Source organism: Ursus americanus, chromosome 20, assembly GCF_024610735.1.
Source record: "Ursus americanus isolate L20-20 chromosome 20, mUrsAme1.1.p, whole genome shotgun sequence".
Lineage (NCBI taxonomy): Eukaryota > Metazoa > Chordata > Mammalia > Carnivora > Ursidae > Ursus > Ursus americanus.
Genome location: NC_142146.1, coordinates 19,832,933 through 19,857,308, shown reverse-complemented (window position 1 = coordinate 19,857,308; position 24,376 = coordinate 19,832,933). Strand labels below are relative to the sequence as shown.

At 39.9% G+C, this 24,376-nt stretch overlaps 1 protein-coding gene across 17 annotated transcripts in view; it reads right to left on the bottom strand.

Moving 5' to 3' along the window:
- THRB (thyroid hormone receptor beta) overlaps positions 1–24,376 on the bottom strand; it is a 379,102-nt gene that overhangs the window by 152,014 nt on the left and 202,712 nt on the right. The gene's annotated exons all lie outside the window — the stretch shown is intronic.

Here is a 24,376-nt window from a genome sequence, read left to right as displayed (position 1 = left end):
AATTTATTAAAAATTTTATGTCCCAAGAGTTAATCTTGTACAGGATGTCTCTTTATCTCCCTATAGCGCTGTATAATAATAACCAAGGTTCATAATGATTAGTATTAACATGTTTTAAAGGAAATACATCCAAGGATTTATGTAGAAAGGTGTTCACCCTAGCATTAATATTAACAAAAATTATAAATAGCATAAATGTGCAACGATAGGGGACTAATTGAATATATCAGCATGCTTCCAAATGATTAACTTTTTTTTCCCAAAGAATATTTAAGGCTATGTTAAGTGTTCATAATGTACTGTTAGAAGCAAAACAAGCCACCAAATAAAAGCCATATATGAAGTATGAATCCAATTTTTAAAACTATACACAGATAAGCAAAATACTGCAAGAAAATACACCAAAATGATATGAGAATGATATGAGAATGTCTATGTGTTCTTTATAATAGTTTTATGTATTCATTTTTAAAGAATGCATCCTTTCATAATCATAAAATCAATAATGAAATTAAATATTTGGCACAGAGGTTTTAATCTTCATTTAAATTTTTCAAAATCTGTGTAGGGTTATTTTTTTGTATAGACATTGATGTGATTTTTAGGATGACAGAGAGAAAATAACATTGTGTAAAGTTGGATCATGGGGTCTTCCTCCTTAAATACTTACAAATGAACAAAAATATATATTAAAACAGAGCAAAACAAAATATTGCCAGCAGCCACAAAACAAAGAAAGGTGTATAACTTCATATTATCATCTTAAAAAGTATTGGTCACAGGATTAGGCGTAGATGGACTGAAACACCGTAACTCTACCTCTCCCCTCTGTGACAATACAGAGGAAAGAAGGTGAATGGACTGAATCCAGAAAAACTCTAATGATATCTTTAGACTCAGAAGGTAGTGATCTGAGGGAAGTGAAGAGGTATCCCTGGGAAAAGTCAAGAAAAACACCTTAGAAAATAGTAGCTCAGTGTATGATCATGGAATGTTGGCAAAGGCAGGGCTCTGATCCAGATTGGAGAAAGAGTTGCAGTGCACAACCATGCAATCCATTGCATTTGGTGGAGGAGACTCTGGTTTGGGACATTTAATGGGATTAAGATGAGGGAGACCCTGGTTTGGGACATCTAATGGGATTTAGAAGAGGGAGCTAAGCCCAGGTTCCAAGGAAAGACAACCTGCTATAATGATGCTTCCTCATTTGCATTTTCTTGCTTCAAAAAGGAGGCTGGCAAAAAAGAGAGTGGAGGGGCATCTCCGTGGCTCAGTTGGTTAAGTCTGTCTTTGGCTCAGGTCATGATCTCAGGGTCCTGGGATCCAGTCCCACATTGGGCTCCCTGCTCTGTGGGGAGTCCGCTTCTCCCTCTCCATCTGCCCTGCCCCCTTGCTTGTGCACACACCCGCTCTCTTTAATAAATAAATAAATAAATAAATAAATAAATAAATAAACAAATAAAAAGATGTCAGAATCCAACAGTCATCCCACAAACTGTACTCAGAAAGGAAGACAAAGGATTTTGAGATGATATGGGGAAAATGTCAAGAAATATTCACCTACACTCTACTAGAGTAAAAAGAAGGTCTGGGTAGACCTTCTCCATCAAGCATGAACAAGGATGTTCCCTCTTTAGAAGGATGGAGGGAGATAGAGAGATAGAGATAGACAGAGAAAGGGAGAGAGAACAGTTTAGTCTATTAGGAAGATATAGCCCATGAAAAATAAGAAAATTTTCTTTAAGTACTCAATTTACAAGAGATTAAACAAGATATTAAAACAAATTTATAGAAGACTAGATTAAAAGGGAGATGACAGAGCTTAGAAAACAAACTGAGAACCATAATGGCACCATGGTAGAGATAAAAATATTGAGACAGCAAGGGTATAAAACTAAAATAATGACAGAAGAAAGACTTCATAAAATAGTGGAGAGAGAAGAGACAGTTTATAGCAGTTGGATAAGTGGACAGAGGCAGAGAACAAAGACAGTAGAACATAGGGATAATTGGTGCTTCCAGAGATGAGAAATGTAACAAAAAAGGAATAGAATATTGGAAACTTTTCCTGAAATGAAAGAAAACTTCAAACTGCAGATCAGAAGGACATGCAATGTTCCAGGAAAAAACTGATAAAGAATGATGGACCACTAGCCATATCCTCGTTAAGTCATGAGCTTGAAGTTTAAGAAAATAATTCTTTTAGTCAACTAAGAAGAAAAAGAAAGTTCCCTAGAAAGGCAATAATATTGGCTAGCCTAAGATTTCTCCACGATGACGTTCAACCTTACAGACAACGAGGCAATTATTTACAAAGTACTGAGTGAAATTAGTGGACCCAGTCAACATCAATGAGAGGTAAGGGACATACATTCTGAAAGATACAGGAGAACTCAGGAAATTAAAACAACCCAGAGTGATTCTAGAAAAACAAAACCAAAAACTTGACAGTGTATTCAGCCAAGCATGAGATTAGCATAGGGAAGGCCAGGGAAAAGGGCTGTGGGTGAGCACCACCCTTAAATGCAGAGTATGACTGGACAATTTGCGAAGGCAGATCCAAGTGTAACCCACCTGACAAAGTCAAAATCATAAAACCCACAGAAGCTGCAAGGATGGGAGGGCTGGAAGTGGAAAGAAATGTAGTTGCTTTTTCAAAACGGCTGTAGTTAACTAATGCTGTTTAAAATCAAAACAAATAGGGGCGCCTGGGTGGCTCAGTCGTTGAGCGTCTGCCTTTGGCTCAGGGCGTGATCCCGGCATTCTGGGATCGAGCCCCACATCAGGCTCCTCTGCTAGGAGCCTGCTTCTTCCTCTCCCACTCTCCCTGCTTGTGTTCCCTCTCTCGCTGGCTGTCTCTCTCTGTGTCAAATAAATAAATAAAATCTTTAAAAAATAAAAAATAAATAAAATCAAAACAAATAAATAAAAAGGAATGACCTCATTAAAAAAATCTTTTAAATGTATAGAGATCTTTTGAAATCTAATATCCTTTGAGTGAAGAAGCATTTAACCAAAATTCAGCAATTTTTTCAGGTTCTCTTCACATAAATTCAGGTAAAATTAAATTTAATGCTTATTTAAAAGTAGCACTCATAATGTGTTCCACACTTAGAAAAATATTTCTATGTATCTTTCTATTGTCCTTTTCTCCCATTTTGCATTCACGCATGGAGAAATGCTCTAGAAAGAATGTTCTCTAAAATAACAGTGCTGGTTATTTTTGGATGGTTGAACTTGGGGTTATAGTTTGTTTTATTTCTTCTTTTTGGGTTATATATAAATTTTTATAGTAACTGCTGTTTTACTGTATAAGTAAACTATTAAACAATATACGTCACTATATTTGACAAAAGCAATACTCTAAAAGGAAAACGGAGTCATTTCTTACACACTTTCGCACTATCGTGCCAACTCCAGTTGCAGAGCAAGCACTGTTAGCCATCCTGGCTGACGGGGCCCAAACGCTCAGGAACTTAACGTAGTGTGGGGCAGGGACTTAGCTCCGTGGAAGGATTTAGAACGGTAACACTACTGACATATTGCTTCTCAACAAACATACTGTCCTGGTCATTCTTCTACAAGCATGAGATGCTGCCTTCTTGGTAATGAATGTTGCTTTGAAGTCAGGTGACAGAAACATGTAATGCAGGTGGGGTAGGGACTAAAGTCTTGATAAGTTACTAACATTATCTCCAGGGAAGAGTCACCATTGCCCCTTATTCAACAAAGGCAGAATAGCTTATTAAAATGAGAATATATGAATTTAAATAGAGGAGATGAGGCAGAAACTTAATATATTAAAAGTAAGAAAAATATAAAAAATAAAAGCAAAACGTATAGGTGTTTATATGTATATTTAAATTATTTCTGATTAAGGGTTACAATATCAGTTCTGTGTTCTAACTCTAGTTTATTTGCCTTGATAAGTAACTTGAGGAGAGATGTCCACTTTATTGGTAAGAAATTAAGTATAAAAATTTTTATTTTTGGTATATGTATTTATGATTTATATAAGAATAATTTTGATCCTTCCTTGTTTGGCTTTTTCTGAACTATCTTCTCCCCAAACTTTTTCTTTCTTGCAACATCAAACCTATTTGAGCATTGAAGAATTAAACAATGCTATTTAACTTCTTACAAATGGGTGGTATTTACTCAGATTGGGAAGTGGAAAAGAAACATTTTGAAAAATGTGATCATATAGTCAGCATTTTATATTTTGGAAACATAGAAGGTAACAGATGGTTCTGTTGCAAATGGCAAAAATTTTAAACCGCGACTAAGCCTGTCTTGCATCTTTGTTTTTAATAATTTCTCTTGCTTCACATCTCTGAAAAGCAAACAGGCCATTAAAATCATGGATGACATGCCAGACACTTAACCAGGTTTATTACTGAATGGAGTAAAATTTTATTAAACTTGAAACACATTTTAATGAGCTACAGACATAGTTTGTTCTGCAAAACTACAATGAATTACTCACTGTCTGACTCAAGTTAAAAACGAAATACAAGTGTCAGGTCAGAGATGAGCTGGAAATCCCATCTAATTATCAAAATAACAAGAATGTAAAGGGATCCACGTTGCTGTTTAATCAAGTGAACCTGCAGTCTTGGGTGCTAACATTATGAGCATCTATCTATAAGGCCATTACTCAGGCTGGCTAGAAATTAGATACTTCCCAGCCCTTCCAGCTGGGGCTTAATAGAAACATTGCTAGCATCCATGCAATTCTTGCAAGGGTCTGCAATGGAACTGAAGTAGTAGCAGCTAACAATGGGTCAATTACTCAGGACACGGAGACTTAAGTCAGATGGTGTTCTGGAAATTGCACTGCACTGGAAGTTGGCAGACATGAATTCTAGCCTCTGCCTCTGTCCCCAGTCAGCCAGGGGCTCTTTTTCCCTTTGGCCTTTTGATTCCCTTTGTAAAATGTAGAAACTCGATCAGGTTATTTCTAAATTTCTTTCCTTCTTTAACATCCTTTGGTTCTTAAAAGCACGAGTTCATCTAATCTTGCACAGAAATGTTTAGAATAAAATGTGGGGAGGAACATAGCCCGTAGCTGGGCCAGATGGAGGGGGTCCTTGGGAGAAGGAAGAGAACACACAGTAAACTCCTTAGCTAGCAGACATTTGTCCATACTCAACAGGGGGTACACTTGCGTGGAGCTGAAGCACTGCCTTTTATTTTCCTTCTCCCGCCGGGTGCCAGTGCTATAGCTCAACCAATGGTCATCCACCAGAACCTTCTGGAATCGACGTAAAGTACAAGGCAGGCTATATCTTTGTCATGCACAGTTAAAAGGCTGTAGAGTCAGGTCCTTCAGCAAAATGGCACAGATCAGAGCAAACTTCTTGCCGGGCTGTAATCTGCGTGTTAGATTCCCCTCTCACTGCCAGAATGAGTGGTTGCCTCTGAGAGATACCCAAGAAGATATGCTTCCACTAAGCCAATGCTCAAACAGGCATGATTCTAGGGAGGCCCAGAATAGCAAGGTTGGAGCCGTGCTCAGCGGGGACATAAAGGGTCACCAACAAAAGGAAAGGTGATCCGCAACAGATAAGTTTGAAGCACAAATACGATGCAAATGATCAAGGAGCGGATACTAAGGAGGGTCCATAGGACCCAGACTAAATCAGCAGGAGAGAGAAGGGGGAGGGGAAATGGAACCACAGGGGAGAAGGTACTATGATACTGCGCGCTCCAGAAGTTCTGACCCCACACAGCCCATACGAATTCTGAAGAAGCCGGAGGATTCTGTTGGCTGACCCCCGAAGTCAAAAGAGAAAATGAGAGTTATTTTTAAGTGGGGTGTGGCAGAGTTAGGGTTTAGAAGAAGGTATGACATAAAACCTGCTTGCATTTTATTAGCCGAAGTGAGCCATGAGCAGATATTATTGTGAAAGCTACCTTTCAAAATGCTATGAAAGAAACGGGGGTGGGGGTCAAATACAGATGTAGCAGAGGGCCCTGGGCACCTTTTACTCTCCCAACTAGCGGCACTGGAGAGAGCTGACCTGCACTTCAAATCTTCGTGGGTCACAGCGTAGCAAGCAGCGCATCTCATGGTCCAGACTCTTGAGACAAATTTGTTAGTCATTTTTCCTCAAAAAGTAACAGTGGTGTAGGGTGACAGCTGGTAGCTACGCTCCTGGTGAGCACAGCATAGTATAGACAAGTTAAATCATTCTGTTGTACCCTTGAAACTAAAGTAACGTTATGTCTCAACTATATCAAATAAGCACATTCAAATACATAAGTAAATAGTTTAAAGTTAAAACAAAACAAAACAAAAAAGAAGTCCAGGGGCGCCTGGGCGGCTCAGTAGGTTAAACGTCCGACTCCAGGTTTCGGCTCAGGTCCTGATCTCCCGATCATGGGATCGAGCCTCGTGTTGGGCTCTGCACTCAGTGTGGAGTCTGTTTGAGATTCCTTCTCCTTGCCCCTCCCCGCTTGTGGTCTCGCTCAAATAAATCAGATCTTAAAAAAAAGAAGTCCACTATTTTATTCTTTCTGGAACTGGGGCATTACACAGTTAGGAATCTAATAGGTTTAACGGTTGTTTTAAGCATACCCAAGGTCCTCCAATGAAACCCAGTGTCATTGTGGGGGAATAAATGGCCAGTCCGGTGGGCAGTGCGCTGAATGGTTCTGGCTGAATGTCTGTCTCTGGTAATCCTCCTGGTTGTTCACCTTCAGAGAATTTTGATACAGGGAAGCTCTTGAAGTTTTCCCAGTTCAACCCTCCTACCTTCTAATAAAGGAAACTGTGGCCTTTCCAGGGTGAACGAGATGGTCTAGTTTACATGGTTAGCTGGTGAAGGACAGGGGGCCAGAACACTGGTTTCTCAACTCCAGTTTTTAAGAGTGAGCATTGCCAAAGGTTACTTATTCATGTATAACTTTCATAATTTCGGCCATATCTGAGTAACAACTGTACTTGATAGTTCCATCCAAATCAACTCACACTTTTTAAAAACTTAAATTCGTTGAAAAGGACAACTATTCGCCACTACTCTAAATGGAAGAGCTGTATGGGTTCTCAAACATATAGAAAATGACACAATGCTAGGAATTGGTAGTTAGATACAGGTGTCGGGGAACCAGTCAGTAGCCTGAGTCCCAGCACAGTTGCAGGGAGGGGCAGGAGTGGAGCGTGCGAAGGGTGAGTAGCCCAGCGGCAGCTTTGGCCTGGGTCTAATCAATCTGGAAGAGAACTGAGAGGTGAGTTCCTGTCAACGCCACCTCCTCTTCTGCCTACAATCATTCTGGGCCCAACTAAAAGCATCTCTTAGACCACCAGGAGTGCAAGTCCCCATCTTGGGAACAACACAATATTGTAGATCACACATCTTTTGTACTGAAGGAACCATCCTTAGCCTCTCTTTTTTTTTTTTTTAAATGGGGATTCTGATTCTTATCTCTAGTTGCTTTCAAGGTTTTATCACTGTTGGCGGCTCTTCGCAATGTATCTGGGCATGGATTTATTCTTATCTATCCTGCTAAGGACTTCGTTATGCTTCTCAACTATTTAGGAAAATTAACTGTGATTATCACTTTGAAAATTGTCCCTGCCCATTCTATTTACCTTGCCTTCTTCCGTCTGAAACTCCGGTTCTATTTATCTTGGACCTTGTTATTCTATTAGCTGTATCTCCCAATCTCTCATATTTTCCATCTCTTTATTATTATGTGATAGATTCTTGTGAATTTCCTGCTACTTCATTAGCTCAACTGTTTTTATTTAACCTGTTTATCCTATTAGGCTTTTATTTTAGAAGGTACTTTCCCCACAACCTCTATTTAGTTTGTTTTCAAATCTGTTTTTCTTCTCATCATTGTGATAGCTTATTTCTTATGGCATTTATTCCTTATTCTGACTCTAATTATTTTACTCATTTCTGCTTATGGTCTTTCCAACTGTTTCCATCATATAAAGTTTTGTGGTGGTAATACTTCTTTTATAGTATCTGATGACTCTCACTTGTGGTATTCGCTTTCCTTGTGATATTTCTGGAAACCTGTGATTTATCTTTTAGTGTCTTCTTTCATTTCTGGTACCTGCTGAACTTCCAGTGGTGTGCGGCTCTCAGCTGTGTGTTAACACTTTTTGCTACCGTTTACTTAGCTCGTCTAGAGTTTTGTGATGTGAAAGTTTCCATGTTGGCTAACCCTACCAGGTTTCTAGGACCAGAAGCAATGCTGACACAGGGAAAGTGAAGGACTCCATAAAAAATCTACTTTTTGCTCCTTTTCCTGCTTCATTCTTGCTAGGACTTGCACTCCCACCCCACTTTACATACGCCTTGTAATCAAATAGCTTACGTCTGCCTCAGAAGGGACAAGAATTAATGATTTCTTTAGATTAGTTCACATCTGAGCAAGGACCAGGTGAGAATGACCAGAGGAAGCTATCATATGCGTATTCCAGACCACTGGGTACTAGACATCTTGATTCCAAGGCCCCCTGGCTCCCAGGAATAACACCTGGGCCTTCATCTTGGTTCTAACCGGTTCCTGGGTGCCTGAGAGGACACGTACACCAAACCGCCATCCTCAATAAAACTCCCCAGACCCCGAACAAAGACGAGACTCATGCTCCTTTCCTTTCCGAGTCTCCAGACGCTCCGTCTGTATCTGCTCTCTCTGTATCTTCAGTAAACTCTGCCCTCACTTTCTGCTGGCTGGTGTTTGATTTCCATCCTACGAGAAGCCAAGGACCCTCCTGGCTGGTTCTGTGGGACCCCCTCCGGGTCCCCAGAGCCGGCCTGCTGGCATCAATGCTGTATGGTCACTATCAAGAAAACTTAATGTTTGTATGTATTATAATTCTTGAACTGGTGAATTTTGCTTTTTTTACATTTCCTATTTTATGTCTTCTCTCTTAATACTCCTCCCTATTTCTTATATATTTGCCTCCTTTTCATCTCTTACCTTCTGGTCTCTATCTATTGCTTCCCTCCTGCTAAATAAGTTAATCAAAGGATTTCTGTGGGAGCAATCATCTTGTTCCATGAGCAATATTTTAAAGGCTACTTAGCTTTTAGATATAGACAAGCACAGATTCCTTGGAAGGAGACAGTATTTACGAAACATTAAATATTATTTATTAGAAAGTATTTTGTGTATTTATACAGTTATGATTAGAGACAAATTATTCTTGCCTATATACTGAAGCTAGTGATGTGCTTTAGATGTTTGCGTTTAGAATGCGCTAAATCAGAGCTTGGCAACCTTTCCTATAAAGGGTCAGATAGTAAATATTTTAGGCTTTGCAAGCCAGACAGTCCCTGCGACCGTTATTCAAATCTGCATTATAGTGTGAAAGCAGCCACAGACAATATGTAATAATCCCTTGCCTTTATGGTCTTATCTCAAACATCAGCCTTCACAGGATATTTTAAAGCCTCTTTTCACTTGAAAGACTCAACGTCTCCTTATTAAATTGGATTTTAGATTCCCCAAAGCACCTACACCAATTTCTAACACATATCGGGGTACTCAATGCATTTGTTAAATGAATGATTTGATGATTTATGGTTTTAATTACACTTGACTCCTATGGCAGTATTTTCTTACTTTGGTTTGTTCATATGCGGAGTCTCTGCTTAAAATAAATTAGGTTGCATAACAGAAATTCTGTAATTCTTTTCTGGGGGTGACTGGCAAAACTAACTAAAAGTTTCATTATTTAAGACATGACACAGTACAAGAAAACAATTAATTAGGCAATTAAAATCCCACAAATCTATTTCAGAACGAGCCATTTTAATAACCAGGTAAGAACCTAATGGCAAGCTGAAAAGACTATTAGCTGAGATGAACTGCTCTTGACTTTCTGGGTGCATTTATTATCATAAACAGCGGCGGAAGATGAAAACACTCAACACAAGAAAATAAATTACAGTAATTGGAAGTGCTTGCTGTTGGGTGTCAGTTACTTTACAACCAGAGAGTCGCAGAGTTTTAGCATTTCAGCTGATTGATGTGGCCGAAGGAAGGCAGAGTGGTCCAATGGGCGATGTATGGGTAAGATGCATCCGGATTACAGTCCCACTTTGCCACTTACTGTGGTATAAACTTAGAAAGTTGTTGAGGCTTTCTGAATTCCAATGCCCTCAATTCTAAAATGGCAGTGGGGGGGGGGGCGGTGACACCAATAAGTGTGTTAGATGAGTAGTGTTAATTGTACAGTGTCTGGCAAATAGTAAACACTCACTAAGTGAGAGCCGTTACGATTACAATGGTCAAAGGGTTGTTATGTTTCAAAGGTAATGGCTAATTACTAATAATTGAGCTCTTTAATCTTCAGATGGATGGGATCATGAGCCATTTAAAATTTCACTATACACTGGAGTTGGTACATGGCTGCAGGATTTTGTCTTAGTTCTGAAAAAGATTGCCAATAATTTATGATGTGCTAACATGCTGTCTTTACTTAGAAGATACTGCCTTTCTTTTAGTCGGGGATAATTTTTTTCCTGGCAAAGAAGTTTTGCTCATTTAATCACACTTATCAAAACCATACCCATATGAGTCAAGGGAAGAGAACCAATTTAACTTCCTTTTGAAAAGTTACACTAGTTTCCTTTTGCCATCACATTTCGTCCAGCTGTAGTCATATTTTGTTGCGATCATGAAAATCAATTCAGATCCTTGGTTGCTAAGCAATTTCCTTTTAACGTTTCACTGTATTTTATTTTACTGAATTATTTTATTTCCACTGAATATTTTACTGTATTCATGGTCTTTTTCCTATTAACATTCATTGACCTCTCACCTATTTTTTGACCATCTGGATCCAGAATAGCAAAGAAAATGAAATAGTCTGTCTTTAAAAAATCACCGAATAAGTACCAAAAACTCAGGAGTGTCAGATGATTCAATATATAACATCATTATCTGGAACTTTCTTATTCAAATTCTGTTTACAACTGAAGAACCAGTGGGAAGACCTCACATATACATTTTTTTTTTTTGTAGAAAGATGTAGCAGATTGCTCTGTATTGAACACACACTCACACACACCATAACTCAATTCTATATCGATGAGCTGTCTGTGATAGTTTTAATATTTGCATGTGTTGTTAACTTGTAAATCTTTCATTGATTTAACAAATACTGAGCACCTATAGTGTGTCAGGCACTCTCAATACATCTGGGGATGTATCAGTGAACAAAATACACATCTCTGCCTCATACAGCACATTCTAGCAGGTGACCATTTAGAAATCGCTTCAGTAACACTCAGGTAGACATGAATTAATATATCTCATCACCATAGGGCTATGGTTCTAAATGGAGAATAAGTGAAGAAATTATATGATCAGAGGCCAAAAACACACTCCATGTGTTGTCATTCCCATCAGTGATAGAATGCTTCCTGCTCCACAGCAAAATGAGAAGAAAAAGGGCAATACTATAAGATATATATGTGCATAATTCCTTATTTGTACTTTCAAAATCTAAAGGTATCAGAAACGAAACGTTTTTTCGCAACTTATTTGATGGTAAAAACTGACCTGATTTCATATGGGTGTCCTGTCTTTATTGATTTGACTTAGTGTGAATATTTATATTTATATATATTTATATATAGTGTGAATATTTCTCTGCAGAAATATAAATGCGCTTCACGTGGTATAGTGTGTTCCCTCAGATGCTATAATACTACTTTCAGACCTTCTAGAACCCCATACCCTCCAAAAAATCTGAAATCTGGGACCTGTCTAACAAGGATTTTGGATAAAGGACTGTTGACCTACGTGTATATGTCTTTGTAAGGTTACCAACCATATTTTCTTGGGAAGGCCTATCTTTTCTTTCTGCTGTTGTCTTTCTTGCTTTTAGGGGTATGAAAATATTCTATCTTTTATTTGGTGATAGTAGGTAGTAAATGTTTGTTTTTTCTGTTTTCAAATATCTTTATTTAGTAAAATAGAAAAGCTAGCAGTTCTCTATTTCTTTTTAAGCATGATGCTCAGTTGTGAAATGTGAAATTCTGGGTGATACTGAACTAGTCTAGCAAGCCTGCTTGCTGGTCATATCCCACCCTCAAGCCATCTGCCCTTTTTTAAAATTATTATAGCTCTTTAAATTGACCCACTTAAAAACCTGAAATCAACTTCTTTTCAAAGCGAATATTTTATCACCACTGTAAATGAAAAAAAAAATCCAAAACACCCAAAAACCAAAAACCAAAAAAACCCCAGTACCATTTGTCATAAATAAGAGGTCACTGACCAAACAATATCCTTTGGTCCACCAAAAAACACCTGGGGATCTAACCCATGCTTCCATCCTTGAAATGGAACAGATAGAAAGCGTTTTAGGTTTCTTTCTATCTGACCATTCACCTTCATCTCTCCCAAGACAATTTAAATTTCCTTTTGTTCTGACTTGAAAGGGTAAATCACCAACCTCCTTCCAAGTATTTCATGTATTCCACAATGATAATCAAATCACATCTTGAATTTTTCCCACTTGGGTGGTTGTGGTTATACTTTGATCTCAACTGTTCCAGTGTAGCCTTGGGTTTCTTTCCCCTTACTGCTTCTCAAACTTGAGCATGCCCTCGCATCCCCTGGGCATCTTGATAAATGCACACTTTGATTCTGGAGGTTTGGAGTGGACTCGAAGATTTGCGTCTCTTGCAAGTTCCCTGGGGGTGCTGATGTTGCTGATCACAGGATCACACTGTGAGTAGCAATGGTGTCTTTGACAATGAGAGTGTCAGGACTGGCTGGGGGGTGGGATGGATTCGATTATCATTCTTCTTTGCCCTTTAATTTCAAGGAGTGCTTTCCTAAGAGTGATTGGGAGAGAGCAGCCTAAGTTATTTTTATTTCCATTCAGTGATTGAGTCTGTGGCAAACTGACTTTTCCCAATCTCTAATTCTCTGCATCTGATGGTACTTACACAGGCTTAATGGTATGTACTGCACTGAAATACTGTTTATATGGACTTAAATTATAGAACGTTCAGAGCAAAAGCCAAAGCGATAAACAATTAAGTAAGGTTAACTGGGGAAGCAAATTAGTGTTAGCTATTTTAAAGTTTCTATGGATTCATTTGTGTTCTCTTTCTTTGTGGGTTACATATATTCATAGTATCATCTTTTTCCAAAACACTGCCTCAAGAAACCAGGAATGAATGAATGTATGCACAAATAACTTGTAAAGCCTTTGTAATGATCAGTTTTGATGACTCATTCCTTCTCTCTGTTTTCTTTTCCTCCCATTCTTCCTTTCCAATTTGTCTATTTCTCTTCTATTATTATCTCAATCACAAGCATTTATATCCTAATTGTGACATACAAAGCAGTCGACATTCACAAGGCACCTGCCTAGAGAAAGTGAAGCAAAAATTCGTCATATTTAGTTCACTGCAAAAATACCAGATTGTTGCTGTCCCAGTTAGTGGTTATTGGTTAATTCAATTTCAAGAATCACGAAGCCTAACAGAAAACTGTGCTGTCAGCAAAGGTCCCACTCAAACATCCTATGCTGTTTGCTTTTTCTTTTATTTTTCTCTGAGAGAGAAGGTTCTTATACTCTTTGTTTGGTTAGGCCTTACTTATAAAGTACGTAATACCTAAATTCGAAATGTACGTGTATAATTTAGAATTTGGGCATCAATCTGTTTTTTCTTTAGCTACTTTTGTATTTGTTGGTTGAAGACAAAAGCGAGAGAGAGCAACTAAGCAAGTAAGCTTGGGCCCTGGATTCACCCTGTAGTTTCTTCCCTTGGTGAAGCACCGGCCATGCCTTGGAGCGCCTGTTTACTCCTCTGTGAGAGCGGAGCGCCTACGTTATCGTGGGAGAATGAGATGATGTAATTCCTCCAAAGCACTCGACACCCAGCCCAGTTCATTGAGTTCAATAAAACAATTAATCTTCTAATATCCCATGGGAACAGTTGCTATTGTTCCTCCAGTATGCTCTGGGGTTTTCTTCTAAGGAAAATCTGTGTCACGGTTTGTAGAATTATTACTCAGATTTTGGGAACAACTGGATTTTTAAAGGACAGAGTTGGTTTTTTAAAATTTAATTTTCTCAATTCATATTAAATACTAGTGCCACTTTGGGCAAGTCACTTAACCTCTTATTTATTCATTTAATTTACTTTTATTTATTTTTATTTATTTATTTTTAAAAGATTTTATTTATTTGAGAGAGAGAGCGCGCACACAAGCAGGGGGAGTGACAGACAGAGGGAGAGGGAGAAACAGGCTCCCCACTGAGCAGGGAGCCCGATGTGGGGCTCAATCCCAGGACCCTCAGAGCATGACCGGAGTTGAAGACAGACGCTTAACCAACTGAGCCACCCAGGTGCCCCTGACCTCTTTTTGTCTAACTTTTTTCCTATTTATAAAGTGAAGGTATTGGACTAGATGATCTATAATAAGTGTATTTTGCATTGCCACGCTCCCCTCTACGCACCCCAAACCAAGTTTCATGAAACACTACCTAATCTCCCAAAGAAAGATTTATTACACGGTTTCTAATCTATGGTTTTTCATGAAAAAACGCTGGATATGACCCACTTAATTCATTTCATGCTCACTGCTTATTATAACTTGCAGTGTGAGAACCCTGGAGAAGGTCATCTCCACGTTCTGCGTTTGCCAGCAGGGACTATCTCCGCCTCCAGCCGGTTGTGACTGGAGCTCTTTCGAGGACTAAAGGAGCTTCAACACCAGTATTCTCGAACTGGAATTTTAGTGCCAGCTTGACTTTCAGTTCAAAGCATTCTGTTTATCCGCTGTCATATAATGTGCTGTTTATGGATTTGTAAACCAAGACTCCAGGAGTCTAAGGGATACTCTCTTATCAGAGCATGTGAGTTCCTCCCAAGGCTGGTCCTCTGCTTTGCCCCGTACTTTCCCAGCACTTGGTTCGGCCTGCACTTTCCTCTTCCAAATATTTCGGAAACAAGAAGTTTGCTTCTTGAATTTTGCAACAAACATAAATGTGTGTTTGGAAAAGGAATATGGAAAGCAACATGTACCAGTCATTTTAAATTCACGTAAGGATAGATAAAATGCTATGGTACAGCCATGGACAGCTAAAGTTTAATTTAAACATCATGTTTAAAAAACTACTCTGGCAGTTTGCCCAGAGTGTTAACAATCACTCCTAACTTTATGAAACTTTGAAAATTGAACACCACCACTGACCTCGCTTTCTTTATCTCTGAATGAAGGAGCTGACATGGATCATCTCTGAGGACACTTCTGGGCTTTTTAAAAGACTATTCTATCTCGAAAGTCCAGTTACAGGCACCCTTGCTGCTGAAAACTTCACTGTCTCATAGTTTCTCTTATGAGGGGGACGAATTCAAGGGAAAAGAAACTGGCAGTGATTCTGAGAGCCTTGTTTTACAGATCTCATCATGTCCCACTGCTTTATGGGGCCACATGTTTATTTCTCATATGCCTCTGTCTTGAACAGGATGGAAATGCATGTTTTTGAGAGCAACCTAACTCTGTGACTGCCTACTGTGGGCCTTCTTTTCTGTCCCCTTTTTTGGACTTTGGGGACTGCCTGGGAGAAGACAATGACCTGTAGTGGCTCTCGATCTTTGGCGTGCAGCCGAACCACCTGGGGACTTTAAAACACAACTCAAAAGACCAGGCTATGGCCTTTGAGCCTCTGATTGACTAGGTCCCGCTGGACCTCCTGCGACCCTCTACATTTTGAAAGTGCTCTCTCCAGGTGATCTGAGGGATAGCAGAGGTTGAATAACTACTGGACTTAGACACATCAGTGGACTCTGTACTCACCCCTAAACTGACACTTCCCCAGGAACTGAAATGTCCAGGGACTGCAGGAGAAGAAAGGAGAGTCTGGGAAACCTCCCTATATTCTTCTATTTCTTTTGTTAACCTTTCATGCTCTTAGAGACAGCCTTCTGAGTTAAACCACTATCATACTTGGAGACTGAAGGCCAACAAATCCAACTGTCTTTATTATATATGACTTCTCCAAGTAGTAACTGTTTTGGGAAGTTTTGAAACCATTCTCCCAAATGTCGCCGGTTAGTGTATAATAATTGATACAGGCATACCTCGGAGATAGTACGGGTTTGGTCCCAGACCAAGGCAACAAAGTGAGTATCACAATACATTTTTTTTTGGTGTCCCAGTGCATATAAAACTTATGTTTACACTATACTGGAGTCTGTTAAGTGTGCAATACCATCATCATCTAAAAAAACAATATACATATCTTAATTAAAAATACTTTATTGTTAAAAAATGCTAACCATCATCTGAGCTTTCAGTGAGTCATGATCTTTCTGCTGGTGGTGGGTCGTGTCTCCATGCTGATGGCTGCTGGGGCTGGGGCAATTTCTTAAAATAAGAAAAATCAAGTTCGCCGCATCCAGTGACGCTTGCACAAACGATTTCTCTGTCGCTTACGATGCTGTTTAAGAGCATTTTACCCATAGCAGAACGTCTTTTCAAAATCGGAATGAACCCTCTCAAACCCTGCTGCTGCGGCTTTATCAACTGAGTTCGTGTGCTATTTTATATCCTTTGTTGTCATTTCAACAATCTTCCCAGCATCTGCACCAGGAGTAGTTTCCATCTCAAGAAACCACTTTCTTTGCTCATTCGTAAGAAGTAACTCCTCTCTCGTTCAAGTTTATCATGAGATGGCAACAATTCAGTCCCATCTTCAGGCCCCACTTCTAAGTCTAGTTCTCTTGCTATTTCCCACCACATTTGCAGCGACTTCCTCCACTGAAGTCCTGAGCTTTCAGTTCATAAAACACACAATATTTGCGAAGTGCAGGGAGTGCAAGGAAACGAGGTGCGCCTGCATTCACACTATACAATAGGCTGATGAATGAACTTTTAGGTAATTCATCCGAAAGCTTTCATCATTAGCTTTAACTAAGTCAATTATTCATTCATTCATCCTGCATTAAAGAGTGAATGCATTTGCTAGACATTTCAGTACTCAAAATAGTGCACTGATGAACAGCCTGAGACCAAGGTCTCCCTTGGTTCAAATCCAGCTCCATCATTTCTCAGCTTTTTTTTTTTTTTAAGATTTTATTTATTTATGTGACAGAGAGACAGCCAGCGAGAGAGGGAACACAGCAGGGGGAGTGGGAGAGGAAGAAGCAGGCTCATAGCGGAGGAGCCCGATGTGGGACTTGATCCCGGTACCCCGGGATCACGCCCTGAGCCGAAGGCAGACGCTTTAACGACTGCGCCACCCAGGCGCCCCCATTTCTCAGCTTTTTGACCTGCAACAAAGTATCCAGCCCAGTAAATCTCAATTTTCTTTTCTGCAAATGGGAAAAATGATAGGACCTGCCTTATTGGTGGTGGTATGAGAAAACGAACTTAAAAACACTTAGCACAGTGCCTAGGACATGATGGATAAGATAAAGGGCAAGATGGGGAAGATTAGATGATTTAGAGTATGGAAGTACGGAGTCAAACACGAATTAATAGATGGAATAAATGTGCAAGAACATCTGAGTGGATCCAGAGTCTGTTGCGGGTAGGACGGGGAGAGAGCAGTGTGTGCTCCGGGAAATCTGAATGATATGATGCTGAAATAAAGTTCTGAAGAAAGATCAGTAATCAAGCATGTTGAAAAAAATTCATTCCTGGGTCTCCTGGGTGGTTCATTGGTTAAGCGTCTGCCTTTGGCTCAGGTCATGATCCCAGGGTCCAGGAATGGAAGCTTACATTGGGCTCCCTGCTCAGCGGTGAGTCTGTTCCTCCCTCTGCCCCTCCCCCTGCTCATGCTCTCTCTCTCTCTCTCATAAATAAAATCTTAAAAAAAATTATTCTTGTTTCTTATATGATTAGTTGCATGCCATTTATAAAAATTATATAGATACTTTAAAACTAAATATATTTAAAACGTTGAAGTTTTTAGTAATCATATTTTTTGGGGGGTGAGTTTATGAGTTCCATGGCTTCTAAGGGGAGAAGGAAAAGAAAAGATCTTGCACATCCGTCAAGAATGCTGTAAAGGAGATTCCTGTATCAGGTGTGGAGGGGAGTCTAGAGCGGTGGTTCTCAGCAGGGAACAGGTTTGTCTTCCCCACCCAAAGGGACGTTTGGCAATGTCTGGAGACATATTTCATTGTCATGATTGGGAGGGGCGCTGCTGAAATCTGGTGGGTAGAGGCCAGAGATGCTGCTAAACATCGAACAATACACAGGACAGCCCTCCACAACAAAGAATGATCTGGATCAAATTGTTTAGAGAGCCAGCCTAAATCAGTGATTCTCAAACAGTGCACCAGAACCACCTGGAGAGTTGTTAAAATCCACATTGCTGGGTCCCACCCCCAGAACTTCTAATTCAGTAGGTCTGGGGTAGGACCCAAGAATTTGTATCTATAAGTTCCCAGGTAAGATGTTGCTGGTTTGGGGGCCCTACTTTGAGAACCATTGGTCTATATAACCTCTATATTCATTTTCAAATCTGAAATCTCAGAGTTATGGAAACTTTTTTCATTTCTACAAAATTGGAGTGGAAAGTTGCCAAGGTTATATTTATGTCATTTACCAACAAGGCCCAGTTTATTATAGAAATGTGTAGAATTAAACTAGCTATAAAATTTTAAAAGTAAGCCGTCAATGTGCTGCCCCAGATTTCAGCTGCTGCCTTCTGGGTGTCTTTTTCCTCAGTGACTTTCTTGGCCAAAAGTAATGTCACATTTAAGTTCTAGATATAAAGAATTACTGGCACTTTCTCTAAAATTCAAGTTTGTTACAATAAATCAGTCCTTTGGCATTTGCCAAATAATCAATGTTCTCAAGTGGTAGGATCATTAGCAATCATTCACTTGTCAATAACTATGCTATGCTATTTGCACCACGCATAGACATATTTTTATTAAGCTTGACTTTTCCTTCCAAGTAGGCAGAAGTCTTGTCCCATTCTTCTTATCTTATGAGGAGTTTAAGGATTTAAGGCCAGTTAAAGGAATCCATAATGATGTTGGAACACAGAGGACAGGCAGAAAAAGTAAAGGGACCAGACTTCCAGGGCACAAGATAGAAAAGATTCATAATGTCTTGCAAGTACACGTATTCAATCTCTTACTAATTCATTATGCTTTTTTTGGATAAACTATATGAAGTATATAAAAGCTATAATGATGTCTGACTAATCTCCATTTCAGAACCGAAAGAAGCAGGCATGAAGTATACTATAAAGAAACTAGGTAAAAGAAATGAGAAATAATTTGAGCACTGTTAAAATTGCTAAGATATACTAAGAGAGGTTGTGTCATGTATAAAAATATCAAGCAGATTTCATTCTGTTAGCAAAGTCCTAGTCCATCTTGCCCAAAGGCAGAGATTAGACTTGGCGTTTGAGCCCTGCTCAGCTTCCCCTGAAAGAGCCCATTTTTGCTTCTTGAATCGCCAGCATATTATACTGTATGCAATACATGATGTACAGAAATGCACTGTATTTTTCACTTAGAAACAACCCGGAATTATGGAAAAGGAGGGCATATTTTTTATCACAACCCTCCATTGAAGTCACAGCATTTTGAGAACAAGTTTTAAAATATCAGTAGTGCCACTGCATCGAAAGTGTCTTTTTACCAGTCTCTCATACCTCCAGACTCTTAACTTCTTGTGGGCAGGAACCTCATCCCAAACCATCTATAATCCCCACAACCAGCGCAGCCCCTGATGTGGCCCATGCTCAGAACGGCTCACTAAATGAATAGGCACCAAACAGGTGCACGTACATTGGGTCGTTTACATTTAAACCTTCAGCTTTCACAGGACGTAATTTGAAGGGTACGCTAGAAGCTTTTCAGAATTTTTTAATGTTCATTTTTAAGGTTGTACCTTGTTTGGGATAAAGGTTTGTGTCCTTCCAAAATTCCTATGTTGAAGCTCTAACCGTGGGACTCTCATAATGGGATTAGTGTCTTTATAAGAGGAGGACAGACAGATCTCACTCTCTCCCAGTGCATGCACCAAGGAATGGCCATATGAACACAGCCATCTGCAAACCAGGAAGAGGGCCCTCCCCAGACATCAAATCTGCCGGCGCCTTGATGTTGGACTTCCCAGCTTCCAGAACTGTGAGAAATAAATTTCTGTTGTTTTAGTCACCCAATCCGTGGTATTTTGTTTCAGCGGCCCAAGCTAAGACATGCCTCTTCTCATTTACAAGTCTTTATCAACAATGTAGGTTCACCATTACCAACATGCTTTTATAAAAAAGCAACTTTCTAAAGGAAGCATTTTTTAATACTATATTTTTTGGCATGGTTCAATAAGACGCTTACACACAATGAAAGAAAGAAATCCCAGACATGCCATATTTCTTCACAGGTCAACCCGGTGGCCGTCACTAGCTAAGAGGCAAGGGAGAAATTCCGTGTGCAGGTGACTTAATGCAAATGGCTTAATGTTTTAGCCTCAACAATCAGGTTCCTCTCCTCTAAACATCTCGAAAGCCTGCGTTTGGCCAAACGGCTAGATCGCTTGTAGACAGAGCTGAAGAACATGAACCCGCCGTGAGGCTGAGCTCACTCATGTCAGACTCAATGCCATTCGCTAGCAGCTTTGTTTACTCATGTTGAAGCCAGAACAGTTTCAAGATTTAAGATCATGGTGTGACTAGAAGAAACAGAAATTTTATATTGAAACACAGCTTCTTCATTGCAACGTCTCTCTCTTCCCGTGTAAACACCATTCTTCACACCTCTTCTTGACCTTCATTTCTCTGGTAAACAACCATGTTTCTGTGAGGAGGCAGAAACTCTACATTTCCCACACTAGCCAGGGTGGGATGGGATGCAGAGCCAGGAGGAACCCAAGAATGGGGTTTAAATGGCCCTTCTCACTTTCACCTTCAGTATGTTCCTGGAAGTTAAGAAGCTGAAGATCAAGTCTGACGGAGGTTGAAGGTGGGAAAATTCCAATGAATCATGTTCAGCGTTCATGAGACACAGGGCACTCAAGCAGCCCTGTAAGGCCCAGCACTTATGGTAGAAATCCAGCCTCTTCTGGAGAGTTTCTGGAATACACGGTATAACCGGCAGAGGCACCTTACACAGATTTCCTTCTCATATTCCTTCTTTTGCCCCTGAACACCCACTGTTTGGCTCCCTCTACCGGGTACCTTTGATTTAAGCCCCTCTGTTATTCAGATCTAAGCCCTGCACTTTCTCCATAAAAAGCAGACTCCTTGGGCGATGAGGACTTAAAAATACCACCTTCCTCCTCGCCTTAGGTCTGGACTGATGGAAAACAGAAAGGAACACAGCCTTTGGACCTTATGTTTATCGTAGTATTTTCATGTGTAGGATGGCCACATCCATTCTATGAGCCACGTAGGCCAAGAGTGGTTTCCTAACTTAAAGAAGCAGAAAATCAGTTGTAGGCCAGCATGACTTCTATAGTCCCCTGTTTGCAGGTGAAATGAGTCATCTTCAGGGCTTCCGCTACCCTTCTGAGTACTCTTCGGGCTTTTCCTGTTCCATTTGAAAGAGATAAGAAAACCAACCTTCAGTGGGGTTGATGTCCCAGCTTTGTTCAGAATCCTCAAGAATGTCCAAGAATCTTTATCGTCAAGAACATCTCTTGATGGCTTTTAAACAGGTTTGCCGAACGGTGCAGGGGAAAGTATGGAAGGTATGAAGGCAGAACACCTGTGGTGGCCCTTTGAAGTTAAATTTGTTGTGGCATGGTAAGGAAACATAGAAATTTAGGCTCCTGGACTGATTAGATCGGCCCACTTTGAGTTGTCATCTGATAAATTCCCATCCCCCTGCAGCATAAGCGTAAAAAGGACACATCAGGAGCCCAAGACCAGGAAGAGAAAGGAACAATTACTCACATAACTAATGAAAACTGCCAAACACAGAATGAACTGTGCACGTATCCTGGATCATCTCTACACTCGCGGCTTTCGCGGAAGCTGCAGCTCTGAGGTGGTACAGGACAGGATTCTGACCCGGTATGGGAATACACTGTGGAGTCAGAAGTACCTGATAGACTATTTCCTTCAGGTTTCAAGAACAGCTTTTATTTGTTCCAAATCTAGAAAACAAGTTTTCACCCAGGTGGTCAAAGCAGAACAAGTTGTGGCCCAAGGTGGTAAAAGGGAGGCCGGGGGAAGGCCAGGAGATGGCTGAAGACAGCCAGTGGCTGTGAGCCCAGAGAGACTCTGTTCCCGGTCCCAACAGGAAACGAGGCACGACTGACAGTCACAGAGCCAGCCTTCCTTCATCCGAGTTTCCCCCCACTGCCTGCGTCTGAAATATCTCCATTCCCTACTACCTGGAAAACAGGCCAGCCTTTTTTTTTTTTTTTTTTTTTTTTAAATTCAGATGAGAGCTGTACTTGGAAGCAAAGTTCTAGAACTGGAGTCTGTGGGATTCTGTCTCCCTCCTGAGAGTGCGTGACAGCCATTTTTTAACCCCTTGTTATTTTCTGGCTGAGACAGTCTCCCATTAATAGACTTAATACCTGTTTATTCTACTGCTATTAAAAAAGTCTTCTGAAAGCTGCCAAAGGATGTTTTCACCATGTTCCTAGCAATGAATAGTCCTGCCTTTTCTGCCGATATAAGCAAGCCTGTGATTGACTGCCAAACTTAAAATTCTCGGGCTGAATCAAGTACACTAAAGCAGTGTTTCTCAAACTATGGGTCCTAATCCATTAGTGGGTTGTGAAATCAATTTAGTGGGTAGCAAGAAGCATCTTTTAAAAAATGAAATGCAGTTCACTGGAAGGAGTCCCCTGTACTTACTAAGAGCGAGGATTGTTTTGTGGAACTTTTGTTTCAGTTTGTAGACACACACCACTTGTAGGCTCAGTAGTTATATAAAATGTATTTTGTACTGGGGACTGTGGTCATCGTTTAAAGCTGCAGCACCAAAGCAATGCCAGAAACGTTGAAAGAAGTGACTTGCTTAAGGAAATAAAGCCCTTCTGATTTCTGACTGTCGTCCAGAGTGCTGGCGAAGAAAAGGGAGGGGAGAGGAGACTCACGAAAAATGGACAAGAGCCCAGTACGGGGTTTCAAGCCAGAGGCTTACTGGCCAAATGGGAGGGTTGGCAAGGGGACAAACAAGGGCTTTATTACTGCTGCTTATTAGCCGCATGAAGACTAGGGAATTTTTGAAGAAATCAAGCACACAGGATTTAAAGCACCAATAAGAGTTCCAGGTATGCAACTTCACTTTGAGAGAGAGATTTCATAAACTGCGTGCTTGGTGGCTTGCACAGAGTTCTAAATTCTTAGGAAATACAAACAAAAGTTTCTGTGCTTGAGATGCACGTTCTATTTAGGGAAGAACATAAAACAGCGCCACAATGCACTCATTTTAATTGCAGTTTTATATGGTTCTGACTTCAAAGAAACTGCATTTGAATTTTTGTTCAGGTAAAACAGCCAGTGTGTCCGTGTCTACCCATCCATGCAACAGTCTTTTTGGGGAGTGGGGGGTGTAGGTGTAGGGTGCTAAGGATTAAAACACAACTTTGCCTTTCAGAAATAAAACAAAATTTAAAATATCACCTGATTTTTATTACAATGGCACTTAAAGAAAACCTAATTATCTCCAGGAGTTTGTTTCTTGGTTAAAGGGTATTAAATGTAGCCTAGGCTAAAACATTTATAAAGACTATTACTTTTTTTTTTAAATGAAATCCCTCTAAAATATTTTTTAGTACCCTGAGATTGAAATCAGTTTCCTTACTTACTGGCATGACTAAAAATTCTCTATCTATATATAAACAAAAATTCGGAGTATTGGGCTGTTCCCTATCATACTGATCAATCTAAAATCTCCACAACTTTACCTACAGATTTCCTCATCTCCAGCAAAGACCTTTGATGCTTTTCATAAACAACTTCCTTATGTTCAAAGGCAATGCTTAGCTTCTCCTGATTTTTAACTGTGGCAGATAGTATTTATTTTTCTGGATACTATTTCCTAGCAAAGAAGAAATCAACTAAGTTGTGCTTCCTTTTCATTCCCTCAGCCGCCCAGAAACGTGTCTGCAAGGCAATAAAGTTTTCCATAATGTCTGAGCTGAAAAAACACAAGCCAAGATAAACCCCAAAACACTGGCAGAGAGCAAAATAGCTGGTGCTTGGTTACGTTCCTTTTTAGATATGAAGAAAGGGAAATAAATCTTCCAGCAAGTTTGCTTTAATTAAATGCAATCCATGTTTCTTTCTTCATGGGTCGTGCAGTCTCGGAGAGCTGTGTGTCATGTTCTGGGCCCTTCTGAAACGTCTGAATTGACACCAGAGATATCTTGTAAACAAAATGTTCTTTCAAGTCAGCATCATATCCTAGGCATGTTCACTATAAACTTCAAAAACTATGTTCAACATTTTGAAACAAAA